General features: G+C 39.9%; 1 protein-coding gene across 4 annotated transcripts in view; it reads left to right on the top strand.

The window, feature by feature from the left end:
• Positions 1–14,647, top strand: part of SPIRE1 (spire type actin nucleation factor 1) — a 202,485-nt gene that overhangs the window by 28,005 nt on the left and 159,833 nt on the right. The window lies entirely within an intron of this gene.

The following is a 14,647-nucleotide window of genomic DNA, read 5'->3' as shown; positions in this document are numbered from 1 at the left end:
TTTATTTATTTATTTATTTATTTATTTATTTATTTATTTATTTATTTATTTATTTATGGCTGTGTTGGGTCTTCGTTGCTGTGCGTGGGCTTTCTCTAGTTGTGGTGAGCAGGGGCTACTCTTTGTTGTGGTGCACGGGCTTCTCATTGTGGTGGCTTCTCTTGTTGCAGAGCATGGGCTATAGGCGCACGGGCTTCAGTACTTGTGGCACATGGGCTCCAGTAGTTGTGGCTCACAGGCTCTAGAGCGCAGGCTCAGTAGTTGTGGTGCACGGGCTTAGTTGCTCCATGGCATGTGGGATCTTCCCGGACCAGGGCTCGAACCTGTTTTTACCGGTTTTTACTGGTCCCCTGCATTGGCAGGCAGATTCTCAACCGCTGGGCCACCTGGGAAGCCCAAGCCTACTTCTTCTTAACCAATTCAGTGACAGTAGCTTTAACTTCTCGTTAGTATTCTTCTCTGACTCCCTATCCGCACCATTACTTGTCCTAACAATATGGCTCCTTCCCGTAATACTAGTAGCCAGTCAATCTCACCTACTCAAAGAACCACTAATCCGAAAAAAATTATACTTGACAATACTAATCATATTACAAACATTTTTAATCATAACATTTACCACCACAGAACTAATGCTATTTTACATTATATTTGAAGCTACACTAGCTCCTACCCTTATTATCATCGCCTGCTGAGGTAACCAAACAGAACGCCTTGCTGCAGGACTTTTTTATTCTACACACTTAGTTGGATCACTCTCACTGCTAGTGGCATTAGTATACATACAGAACACCATGGGCTCTCTGAATTTCCTCGTATTTCAATATTGAGCCTTACCACTATGCAACTCTGATCCAACGTCTTTATATGACTGACCTGCATGATAGCCTTTGTAGTAAAAATACTCCTCTATGGCCTCCACCTTTGATTACCCAAAGCACATGTAGAAGCTCCCATCGCAGTCTCTATAGTCCTTGCAGCCATATCACTAAAATTCGGGGGCTACGGCATATTACGAATCACATCAATACTGAACCCCCCTTTGAGAAGATAAACAAAATTGATAAACCATTAGCCAGACTCATCAAGAAAAAAAGGGAGAAGACTGAAATCAGTAGAATTAGAAAAGTAAAAGTAACAACTGACATTGCAGAAATACAAAGGATCATGAGAGATTACTACAAGCACCTATATGTCAATGAAATGGACAACTTGGAAGAAATGGACAAATTCTTAGAAAAGCACAACTTTCTGAGGCTGAACCAGGAAGAAAAAAATATACACAGACCAATCACAAGCACTGAAATTGAGACTGTGATTAAAATCTTCCAACAAACAAAAGCCCAGGACCAGATGGCTTCACAGGCAAATTCTATCAAACATTTAGAGAAGAGCTAACACCCATCCTTTTCAAACTCTTCCAAAATATAGCAGAGGGAGGAACACTCCCAAACTCATTCTATGAGACTACCATCACCCTGATACCAAAACCAGACAAAGATACTACAAAAAAAGAAAATTACAGGCCAGTATCACTGATGAATATAGATGCAAAAATCCTCAACAAAATACTAGCAAACAGAATCCAACAGCACATTAAAAGGATCATATACCATGATCGAGTGGGGTTTATCCCAGGAATGCAAGGATTCTTCAATATACGCAAATCAACGTGATACACTATATTAACACACTGAAGGATAAAAACCATATCATCTCAATAGATGCAGAAAAAGCTTTTGACAAAATTCAACACCCATTTATGATAAAAACCCTCCAGAAAGTAGGCATAGGGGGAACTTACCTCAACATAATAAAGGCCATATATGACAGACCCACAGGCAACATTGTTCTCAATGGTGAAAAACTGAAACCATTTCCACTAATATCAGGAACAAGACAAGGTTGCCCACTCCCACCACTATTATTCAACATAGTTTTGGAAGTTTTAGCCACAGCAATCAGAGAAAAAAAAGAAAGAAAAGGAATCCAAATTGGAAAAGAAGAAGTAAAGCTGTAACTGTTTGCAGATGACATGATACTATACATAGAGAATCCTAAAGATGCTACTAGAAAACTACTAGAGCTAATCAATGAATCTGGTAAAGTAGCAGGATACAAAATTAATGCACAGTAATCTCTTACATTCCTATACACTAATGATGAAAAATCTGAAAGTGAAATTAAGAAAACACTTCCATTTACCATTGCAACAAAAAGAATAAAATACCTAGGAATAAACCTACTTAAAGAGATGAAAGACCTGTATGCAGAAAACTATAAGACACTGATGAAAGAAATTAAAGATGATACAAACAGATGGAGAGATACCATGTTCTTGGATTGGAAGAATCAACATTGTGAAAATGACTCTACTACCCAAAGCAATCTACAGATTCAGTGCAATCCCTATCAAACTACCAATGGCATTTTTCACAGAACTAGAACAAAAAATTTCATAATTTGTATGGAAACACAAAAGACCCTGAATAGCCAAAACAATCTTGAGAAAGAAAAGCAGAGCTGGAGTAATCAGACTCCCTGACTTCAGACTATACTACAAAGCTACAGTAATCAAGACAGTATGGTACTGGCACAAAAACAGAAATATAGATCAGTGGAACAGGATAGAAAGCCCAGAGATAAACCCATGCATATATGGTCACCTTATTTTTGATAAAGGAGGCAAGAATATACAATGGAGAAAAGACAGCCTCTTCAATAAGTGGTGCTGGGAAAACTGGACTACTACATGTAAAAGAATGAAATTAGAACACTCTCTAACACCATACACAAAAATAAACTCAAAATGGATTAAAGACCTAAATGTAAGGCCAGACACTATCAAACTCTTAGAGGAAAACATAGGCAAAACACTCTGTGACATAAATCACAGCAAGATCGTTTTTGACCCACCTCCTGGAGAAATGGAAATAAAAACAAAAATAAACAAATGGGACCTAATGAAACTTAAAAGCTTTTGCACAGCAAAGGAAACCATAAACAAGACAAAAAGACAACCCTCAGAATGGGAGAAACTATTTGCAAATGAAGCAACTGACAAAGGACTAATCTCCAAATTTTACAAGCAGCTCATGCAGCTGAATATCAAAAAAACAAACAACTCAATCCAAAAATGGGCAGAAGACCTAAGTAGACATTTCTCCAAAGAAGATATACAGATTGCCAACAAACACATAAAAGGATGCTCAACATCATTAATCATTAGAGAAATGCAAATCAAACTACAATGAGGTATCACGTCACACCAGTCAGAATGGCCATCATCAAAAAATCTACAAACAATAAATGCTGGAGAGGGTGTGGAAAAAAGGGAACCTTCTTGCGCTGTTGGTGGGAATGTAAATTGATACAGCCACTATGGAGAAGAGTATACAGGTTGCTTAAAAAACTGAAAATAGAACTACCATACGACCCAGCAATTCCATTACTGGGCATATGCCCTGAGAAAACCATAATTCAAAAAGAGTCATGTACCAAAATGTTCATTGCAGCTCTGTTTACAATAGCCAGGACATGGAAGCAACCTAAGTGTCCATTGACAGATGAATGGATAAAGAAGTTGTGGCACATATATGCAATGGAATATTACTCAGCCATAAAAAGAAACGAAATTGAATTATTTGTAATGAGGTGGATGGACCTAGAGTCTCTCATACAGAGTGAAGAAAGGCAGAAAGAGAAAAATAAATACCGTATGCTAACACGTATATATGGAATCTTAAAAAAAAATAAAAAAGGTTATGAAAAACCTAGGGGCAGGACAGGAATAAAGGCACAGACGTAGAGAATGGACTTGAGGACGCAGGGAGGGGGAAGAGTAAGCTGGGACGAAGTGAGAGAGTGGCATGGACTTATATATACTACCAAACGTAAAATAGATAGCTAGTGGGAAGCAACCGCATAGCACAGGGAGATCAGCTCAGTGCTTTGTGACCACCTAGAGGGGTGGGATAGGGAGGGTGGGAGGAAGACACAAGAGGGAGGAAGTATGGGGATATATGTATATGTATAGCTGATTCACTTTGTTATAAAGCAGAAACTAACACACCATTGTAAAGCAATTATACTGCAATAAAGATGTTAAAAAAGTGAGGGAAAGTTAGTGTTTGACCACCACTTATACTAGTTTTAAATTTAAAAAATCATATAGTATTCTTGAATTTAGCTTTCTTTCACTTTATCACTTTCTAACTTGTTTGATATTCACTTACTCATAATTTAATTTAGCCTCTTTAAATCCTTGGGGGAGTTTTGGGGGGCTTACTTACATTAATAATAAAATGAATGTAAATATAACTTTTCCCCCTAAACTGTTGAAACCAATTTCATTTGCGAACTGTAAGATAAGACATAGCTTAGATGAAACATTTGGTTATTCTTTTTTTCTGATGCGTATAAAATTAAATTTTATTGGTGGGAAATGATTAAATGATTAAAATTTGTAAAAAAAAATTTCTAATGATAGTTGATCCCTAACTCTGACCTCCTTTGGCAGTTAATAGTCATTTTGATTCCATTTGCATTTAAAGAACTTAGTATTGGGTTGGTTAAAAACCTGAACGAACTTTTTGGCCCACCCTATATTTTACTCATAGGTATAATACATATATATATATATATACACACACACTATATATATATATATATATACTAAAGGTTAAATAGCTAAAAATGTGTGCCTAGGTAGTTTTTATAGTTTATATCAGGTATACCCAATCTTGATAGAGGATAAGTAACGTATTTGGGCAAATGGATATAGATGGCAGTTATGGTGCTGTATCTAAAGGAGCTTCAGTCTGGGGATAGAAGAAGTACCTGAGATACCTCTCTGGCAGGGTTCCTCTTGGCTAGGATGGTCTCGTACATGATCAGAGGCCACAGTGGGGAAGAGATTCTTAGGAGAATACACAGGGTATGAAATGCATGACAGCCAGATTTTTTTCAATTGATAGGAAATATGAGAACATTTGGGATTGACACTCACTAGTCGTCTTCTTTTTATGATTTGGCTTGGGGAATTCCCCTCCAAGTTCTCCTTGTTCTTGAAGAAAAGTGAAAAAGTGCTGTGATCTCAGTGTATTTTTGAGGTCTCATGAAACTCAGGCAACTAATGTTTGGATTAATATCACTAGGGAAATTTTTTTAACCCAAATCCACACTGTACACAAAAAGGACCACAACTTCCATCATCGCATCCAACACAGGAGTGTTAGAAATGTGGCCTCTGCACTGCCCATCCCTCTGTGCCATGGAAACATTGCTAAATGGTCACGGGCTCCTCCCACCCCATAGCTGCCCTCAGAACTCTTCTGAAAGTGGCATCCTAGACAGCCACTACTGTTCGACTAGAATCTGCACAGGAGGGGAAACCTCTTTGCTATACAAGCTTTGAGTGTTGCCAAATTACATGAAACAAAGATAGTATTTGAGTTTTGTTGAAAAAAGTTATGCTGAAACTGAAGTAATTATTTTTCAGTAGAAAATACTTGACATTTAATGATGTTTATTCTATGAGATGATATAAAGTTTAGTTAATTAAGGTTGCTAAATAGAAAAAAATAACCTAATAATTAACAAAATGTATTACTAGGACTTTGATTTCACAACAGGCTCAGATATATTTGATTACTCTAGTGCCATGGAATAGGTTGGGAGGGTTTGGTGGTGGAGGAGGGGCAGAAATCAGGGGTGTTAGCTCTGTAAGGCAGTCAGCCGGGTTCGTCGGATGAGCAAGCAGAACCAGAAGGGAGGCAGGGGCTGCAGATAAGGGCCAGCAAGTGGTCTGTGCTGGGGATATTAGGTCCAAGGGTTAGGTAGTCCCTAGGAAGGCAACTGGCAATAATAAGCCAAGCCACGGCTTGCTTCCTTTTTTTTTTTTTTTTAAGATAAAGGATTTAGTTACAGGATCTAGGATGCAAAGTACAGTCTGAGTCTCAAAGTTAAAGCAGAAGCCCCCACATTTCAGAATTGGGTTAAACTTGAGATTTATGGCAAAGGTGACTTGACGCTGAAGGTTCTAGAGCCTGGCTTGGGGCAGAGTCGGCCAGTGGGGGTCAGATGATCTCAAGGAAGGAGAGTCAAATTCTGGGGAGAACCTGTCACAGAGACATGTTGTCCATGAGTGAAGAGATGAATGAATGCTTCGTCCATAAGTGGTACTCAGATGAAAGGTTATGTTCCTCACCAGGGTCAGGATCAAAATCAGTTATCTGAAGGGAATTCCCTGGTGGTCCAGTGGTTAGGACTCCTCGCTCTCACTGCATAGGGCCCGGGTTCAATCCCTGGTCTGGGAACTAAGATCCCACAAACCACACAGCGTGGCCAGGAAAAAAAAAAAAATCAGTCATCTGTAAGAGCAATGCTGATTATACAAGGAAACATATAATGGCTTTAAGTTCTACACTTCCTTAAAATGGTAAGATGATGCTCCAAATCCTACAAAATGTGATTAAGTGTATTGTTCACACTGATTATTCAGGGGTTTCCTTTGTCTTATTAAAGGGACTTATAAAGCTCACATAAACACATCATATTTTTTTTCTCTGCCCACATTTATTAGTTGTGAGCAGGGGATGAGTAAACCAAAGTGATACTTAGCAAATTTAAGAAAAAATTATTTATTTGGCTGCGCCAGGTCTTAGTTGCGGTATATGTGATCTAGTTCCCTGACCAGGGATCAAACCCAGGTCCCCTGCATTGGGAGCATGGAGTCTTAACTGCTGGACCACCAGGGAAGTCCTGGTACTTAGCAAAATTTGTTTTTAGTGTTCTCTATTTTATTTTATTTATTTTTAACATTTATTAGAGTATAATTGCTTTACAATGGTGTGTCAGTTTCTGCTTTATAACAAAGTGAATCAGTTATACATATACATATGTCCCCATATCCCCTCTTGCGTCTCCCTCCCTCCCACCCTCCCTATCCCACCCCTCTAGGTGGTTACAAAGTGCGGAGCTGATCTCCCTGTGCTATGTGGCTGCTCCCCACTAGCTATCTATTTTATGTTTGGTAGTGTATATATGTCCATGCCACTCTCTCACTTATTCTTGAACTTTGCCCCCTAGTGCCAACCCGAGCTTCACTTCTGGGCACTCCTTGCTTCCTAGTCTCTCCCTTACTGGGCTGGGCGACTGGTCCCAGTTCTTTGACCTTCACTGAGTCATTTTATTCTTCAGAGCTTGAGCTTCCCCAGCTGTAAAAATGAAGGTTTTACAGCAGTGCTTCTCAGGTCTGGGCTTCACACCAGCAGGTAGAATATGTTTGATCCATATAAAGCAAGTGTGGATTAATTTGAAGTATTAATATTTCATTAACAGTAATTTATTTTCTTAGAATTTAAAAGAGCATTGTGGGGGTGGTTTGAATGACATGGATATCTAGAAATGTCTAGGAAATTTTGGATGGATGCCTTTTGTCTTTAATATGTTTCTGGCAGAGGTGTTCAGAATAGTTCCATTGATCATAGCATTTCCTTTAAGATTGGGGCCTTGTGAAAATAATTGTCATTCCATCTGAATGAAGCTTTCAACCAGAGTTATTCAGGGTAGGGAGATGAAAAATTATAATAACCAGAATCATTCTTAGTACTGTCAGTTTTGGAAGGAGAATTTGAGAGGTAAGATAAGACTCTCTGCCTGTGCACAGGCAGTGGACGATGAGCACTACATGCCCTGGACGGGACAGGGAGGAGAGAAGATGGTGAGGGGAGGGCAGAGGAGAGTGGGGTGAGGGCCATGAGCCCCATGTCTTCTCCTGTGGCTGACGCAGCACGTACAGGTGCAGGGGACTCAAGGTGGACGGACGGCATGGCGGACTTCCTCCTTACAGGCCAGGGCATGGGTGTGGGTCTGTCAATTATACCTCCATATCTGAGGGGTCAAGCGGTCTGTGGACCACAGCTTTTTGGGTTTGGGAGAGGAAAGTCTTTTTGACTTATTTTCTCCCTGGAGAGAATGCTTCAAAGACTTAAGTGGTAATAGAGCTAATGTTTTATCAAGTACTTATCGTGTGACAGGTGACAGGCTAAGCAGTTTACTTTGATTATTACTTTTGCTCCTCACAACAACCCTGTGATAGGTACTGTTATTAACCTCCACCTTACAAATGGGATGTGAAGTGTAGAGGCCTTAAGTACAGCCAACAGCCCACCTGGGATTCAAACCCCCAAAGTCTGGCCCGGATCCTTGCTCTTAACCACTGTGCTCTGTTGTCCTGCGCCCTGTGGGTCATTCTCTATGGGATTAGCCAGTATACAGGCTGGCCTGAGGGTCATGTTTGGGATGGTGAGAGGACGTCATATTGCTTTGACTTTTTAATGGTCTGTATATTTGTTTTCTGTAACAAATCACCAATAATTCTGTGGCTTAAAACAATACAAAATTATTATCCTACAGTTTTGTCAGTCAGAAGTCTGAAAATGGGTCCTATGGGCTAAAATTGAGCTGTTGGCAGGGCTATATTCCTTCAGGAGCCTCCAGGGGAAAATCTGTTCCCTGCCTTTTCCATCCTCTAGAGAGGCTTTCCACATTCCTCGGCTTTGTGTCCCCCTTCCTGCAATCATGTCACTCTAGCCTCTGCTTCCATCACCACCGCTCCTTCTCTGGATCTCTTATAAGGCCCCTTGTGATCGCATTGGTCCCACCTGGATAATCCAGGGTACTCTTCCCCACCTCAAGACCCCTAACCACAGCTGCAAATCACTTTGCCGTTAAAGTAATATATTCACAGAGTCTGAGGATGAGGATGTGGACATCTTTGTGGGGGGGGTGTCATTATTTGGCTTATGTAGTCTCTTTATGGGTTGATGATAGATATGGCCAATCCAGACTTTCTTATTTCACTTTTGAGTAATAACTGATGAAACCCCCCTTCCCACTACCCTGGCCTGAGCCTCTGCTGATGTCGTCCCCCCCCCAGATACCATCACATGAGGAGAGGAGTGTGTGTGTGTTAGGAAGCTCTGGAGAGAGGTGTAGAGTAAAAGGTAGTGGCTTTTAAAGATCTTAGTGAGCAGGTATAAAAATGAGCTGAATTTTACAACAATCCATCATATGACTTAGCTACTTTTTGTATTTCAAAGTCTGTACCTCTTTTACATGGCTGTAATCTGGTAAACATAAAAATTTATATTCAGTTTCTCTATAGAACATTTTATCACAAGAGTTTTGAAGAATACTAAGATCTTTCTGTTAATTCATGCTGCTGGTTTTACTTAGGACTTTATTTTCATGTGTCCACATCACCCTTCTTTCCACAGGGTTGTGATGATAAGCCCACCAGTTGCTGAGCCCCTACTGTAGGCATTATGCAGAGCGCTTCAAAACATTTTTTATTTCATTTAATTTTCGTATTGGCCTCATGAGGTTGGAATTTTCCCACTTTTTTTGTAGATGAGAAAGCTGAAAACTCTGGGAAGTATCTTATTTTAAAGTCGCATCACACAATTATTAAGTGATGGAAGGACGATTTGAACCTAGGCCTGTCAAAATCTAAAGGCTTTTTCTTGATACTTATTGTACCAGATGGCCTTACCAAGGCAACCAAGAGAAAGCTTACTTAGATACTCAACTGCTTGAACATCAGCAGTTGTGAAGAAATATATTAGCACAGGGACATTATGGTGGTGGAAAGTTAAATTTTATTTCATTCTTCCTGGCAGCCAGGACAAGAAGAGAAACTTAATGAAACTCTTTAGCTGGTCAGAGAGTATACTAGTTTTCTCCCATTTCTACATTCTAAGTTCCTGTTAATCTTTGAGGATTTATATAACTAGTGAATTTGTTTGACATAGAGGATAATGATTTTATAATTTAACAGTCAAAATAAAAGTATCCTCTATGTAGCTGTTTCTTGTGTCAAATGTATAGCTTTTTTTTCCTCATTAAAAATGTAACTTGGAAAAAATGATTTTATGGGGGAGCTGGGTATAAGCTAATGATTACAGAGTTTCCCTGTCCTTACTTTTGATACAGAAACAGCAAACTAGGGACTTCCCTGGCGGTCCAGTGGTTAAGGCTCTGTGCTCCCAGTGTAGGGAGCATGGTTCGATCCCTGGTCGGGAAACTAAGATCCCACATGCTGCATGGTGTGGCCTAAAAACAAACAAACAAACAAAACCCCCCCAGCAAACTAAAGTATATGCTGATCATGGATTCTAAGCCCTCAGTGGCCATGGTGTTTCAGAAATCCAGGCTTGGTTAGGCTGCAGGAATTATTTTATTGCTAAATTTCAGCCTGTTAACTGTTCAAAACTATTCTCTTTTTTTTTCTAGTATTAATATAAAAACTGTCCAAAAAGCCTACTACTTCTCTCTTATAAAATATTTGAGTTCTTAAGCTAGTGCTGTTGTTGATCAGTTTTGATCAAGTCGTTGAGAATACTTTCCTTGGAAAAATGGAGCATGGTCAGGGCATCCTTCTTTCCTTCTTCCCCTACTCCACCCGTGATTAGCCCATCAGCAGGTTCTGTGCGTTCTGCTCCTGATTCATACCTTGCATCCGCTGCTTTTCTTCCTGGATGCTGCCACCACCAGGCTGGCAGCGCCGTTGCTCCCCAAGACAGTGACAGTGGCCTCCTCACTGACCGCAGGCTTTCACTTTGACCCTCTCTGCTGCTTTCTTCATATGGCATGACTGACCTGGAAACCTATCTCGCACCAGCTCACGCTCTTCCTAGCATCTTCCATGAGCTTCCCATTGTACTTCACCTCAACTTGAAACTCCCTGTACTGTCTTTCAAGGCCCATGTGATCTGCCCCTGCCTGTCCTTGCAGAAGCTTCCAGGGCCCTCCCACAGCTGCTGCCTCGTTCCAGACAGAGCAGCAGCTTCCCCAACCCTGCAGTGAGTTGCTACCCCACTTCAAGATCTCTATTTAAATGTCATCTTCCCAAGGAGTCTTTCCTGCTGCTTTCTTTCTCTCCCTTTTCTGTCCTTAATGGCATTGATAACCAGTTGTAATTATTTTATTTCATTGCCTTCTTTGGTCTCTGTTCACTAACATGTAAGCCCTATGGGGCAAGGACCATGCCTGACTTGTTTGCTGCTTTATCATCAGTGTTACCAGTAGTATTTAGTAGGAATTCAGTAAATATTTATTGAAGGAACGAGGGGGATAAGGAGTGAGCTGGCGAGAAGGCAGATGTACCTATTGATACTGCTTTGCTTCACCATGAAAAAGAACAGATAGACCTAGACACTGCCCAGAGTTTGGTCACAGAGGAAAAAAATTGTAGAGTAATTCTCAGAGCCATTTATTCATCCTAAAAGTTACCGGGATTCTGTGTCTTTTTGGCAGGCATAGTTTGCCTTTTGTGTATTCAGCTAATTTGCATCATATTGATAATGTGACTGTGTGATAATTTAGCCATGTGCTGAGATTTCTACCCCGAAGACTGGAGTACTACCTTAATTTAAAACTGTTATTCACCTCTGTGAACATCTGTGAATTTTTTTGAAACTGTGCCTTAATTTCCACGAGATAGTTGTGTGGTTCATCAGAATTTGTGATTCCATTGAGGTGAGGCCGTTTCAGAAAGTGCTGTGTGAACAGCAGGGCTCTGAGTGGCCTACTGGGTGGGATGTGTTCCCTCTGGTACCTTATTGAGCAGGCCTGCTGAGTGGGATTATCTGATTATCAATATTTGAGATTTAAAATGTCTGCTAAAGATGACAGTGTTTCTTAGGTGATGAGTTCTTTATGACAGACATTTCATACTAGGACTAGTGTGGTTTTTTAAAGCCATTCTATGTTAATTTATAGGAAGACATTAGTTTTTCTGTTTCCTGGGACATGAGGGAACTTGTCTAGTAAATCTTAAGAGCATCAGATATTTCAGAATTAGTTAAAAAGAAGGGTCTAGACCCCAGCCTTGATTCTTGCAGCATTGTTAAAATGCTCTTTCCTTTTGAGAAATACTGAACTGAATTTTTGGCTTGCTATGCAAATTATCCCTCTTCCTAGTGTGTAAGTACTTTGATAATGTTAAAATATTTTGAAACTTAATGTTTAAATACTATTTCAGATATTTGATTTTATTTTGTATCATCACATAGTTAATCTAGCCTTCTAATTAAATTCAACCTAATAAAAATTAATAGAATCAATAAATCAGTAAAGTTGTTACTTTAATTGAAAGAACTAATTTACTGCATTTAATAATCTCAAACCTTGCTTAGGCCTACCATCAGCTTAGGTTACTGGGATTGTTGAAAGTGAAGTCATGGGATTGTTGAAAGTGAAGTCATAAGATTGTAGGTTTTAGAGGGATTCCTAAGGTCTGGTTCTATAAACAGAGGTGGCCAGCCTTTGAAGAAAGGCTCAAAGGTGTCACATGAAAATCCTAGGTGCTGTACTGGAAGTTTCCAACTGTTAAATTGGGGGTGCCTTTCCCCAGAAACAATGTCATCAGTGGTAGGTAGCTGGGACGCTGGCCCCTGCAAGTGGGAATGGAGGAGCAGGGTAACAAAAGCACACTGATACTTGTGCGGGGGTCGGAGCCTTGGAGGCTTCACTTCGCTCTGTCATTTTGTGCATGTTTGGCTCCTCAGGCTCAGATTACCCATTTATGGATGAGTGGATTGGGCAAGATCATTTCCAGGATTCCTTGAAGCTCTGCTGTCATGTAATTGGGATTTTCTGATTCCTGGGTCAGAGTCTGAGCAGGGATTTGGATGGCAGAGTAGTGCAGGTGGTCAGGCACTTCATACTTAACCACCTTTTCTTATTTATTTATTTATTTAATTTATTTTTGGCGGCGTTGGGTCTTTGCTGCTGCACACGGGCTTTCAATAGTTGGGTCGAGCGGGGGCTCTCTTCGTTGCGGTGCGCGGGTTTCTCATTGCGGTGGCTTCTCTTGTTGCGGAGCATAGGCTCTAGGCACACAGGCTTCAGTATTTGTGGCTCGTGGGCTTAGTTGCTCCCTGGCATGTGGGATCTTCCCAGACCAATGTTCGAACCTGTGTCCCCTGCATTGGCAGGCTGATTCTTAACTACTACACCACCAGGGAAGTCCCTAACCACCTTTTCATATTTGTGTGACTTACCAGTTCAGATTGAATAACCGAAAGCAGTGTGTGTTCTTACAAAAATTTTGGTACTCTTACAGGAAAGCGTTTTCAGTTTTATAGTAGAGGTCACTGAAAAAATCTTACAGGACTTTGTACCTCTGTCATTCTTTGAGCACTTCATTACTTTCTAGTGCAAAGTAATGAAGCTTATCTAATAATTTACCTGTCCCAGCCCTGATTTCTGCCAATTTCCCAGAGTCCTGGTTCCTTTGAGTGGGAATGGGCTAGGAATGCTCTTGCAAACTGGGGTGCTTTTGCTTCTCCCTCTTTTGGAGGGCAGAGCTAGGAAATAGATGGTTTTCTGAAGTTGTATAATACCTCTTGGTCCAGTTCGCCACTGCAGGGCTCTTCTCTGCTTCCCACATGTTAGGTGTATATTCTTTTCCCTCTGTTGCTGATTCCCAACAATATCACTGTATTTACTAGTTTGCTCAGTGATACAGTACATACAAAATAGTTTCAGAATTTTTCACCAACGCTATTACCAACAACAAATCTACTACATAAAATTGTTTTTCTTTGTAATTCTCTTTACCCTGAGAATGTATCATACCAAAGATGTATATCCATGTACCCTCAAAGAGGTTACTCTCTGTTATGGCTTGTCTTAATACTGTATTTCTCCCTCCCTCTTCCTCCTTTACAGAGTAGACACTCAGTAAATATTTGCTGAGAGGTATTCTGTGCCCTTCTGTGAGCTATTCCTGTCCACAGTACTTTCCTATGTTAAATTAATTACCATTTCTATAGGAGTGAAGTATAATTAATCTACCAAAAGCACTAATGTTCTGAGCAGTCATATATAAATAAATAAAAGATAATATATAACATGAAAAACGTAACTATAATATATAATTTTATATAACACTAAATATATAAATAACAGTTATATATTTATCAAACTCTAGTATATACACACATATATTAAACCCATTTTATCTGTGTCTTCATATAATTTAAAATTATTTATTGCTTATATATCATTTTTAATTCACAGAACCCAAGGTTCCTTATTTTCTGGTCTCAATTTCAGCCGGTATTTCACATTAGTATCATTAGGTCAACAGAAATGTGGGTTTCAAGTTTATTTTTCATCTTAAGAGTTAGGAGGCATATAAAAACATTGTTTATGATTTTTTTTTTGGTGGTATCATCATAGACTCTAAGGTATATAAATTCTCATTAATCATTAAAAAAAATGGAGCAACCCATTAGTTGTTGGGGAGAAGGAGTTAGCTAGGAGGAAAGATAGTTTTGGTTGGAGGGAAAGAGGTAGAGATAAATATGTATTTGAACTTAGGACAATGAAATTTAAGAAATGTAGACTGGAGAAATTAAGTTTTTTAGCATCCAATATAAATATATTATGTATTCTTTTTGTTAAAGCTACTTAATAAGTGATTCTCCTTTAAAAATAGCAGTCTTGGGCTTCCCTGGTGGCGCAGTGGTTGAGAGTCCGCCTGCTGATGCAGGAGACACGGGTTCGTGCCCTGGTCCGGGAAGATCCCACATGCCGTGGAGCGGCTGGGCCCGTGAACCATGGCCGCTGAGCCTGC

The sequence above is a fragment of the Monodon monoceros genome, unplaced genomic scaffold (genome assembly GCF_005190385.1).
Source record: "Monodon monoceros isolate NGI ecotype Baffin Bay Population unplaced genomic scaffold, NGI_Narwhal_1 Super_Scaffold_1, whole genome shotgun sequence".
NCBI lineage: Eukaryota > Metazoa > Chordata > Mammalia > Artiodactyla > Monodontidae > Monodon > Monodon monoceros.
This window is presented reverse-complemented; position numbering and strand designations above follow the sequence as displayed.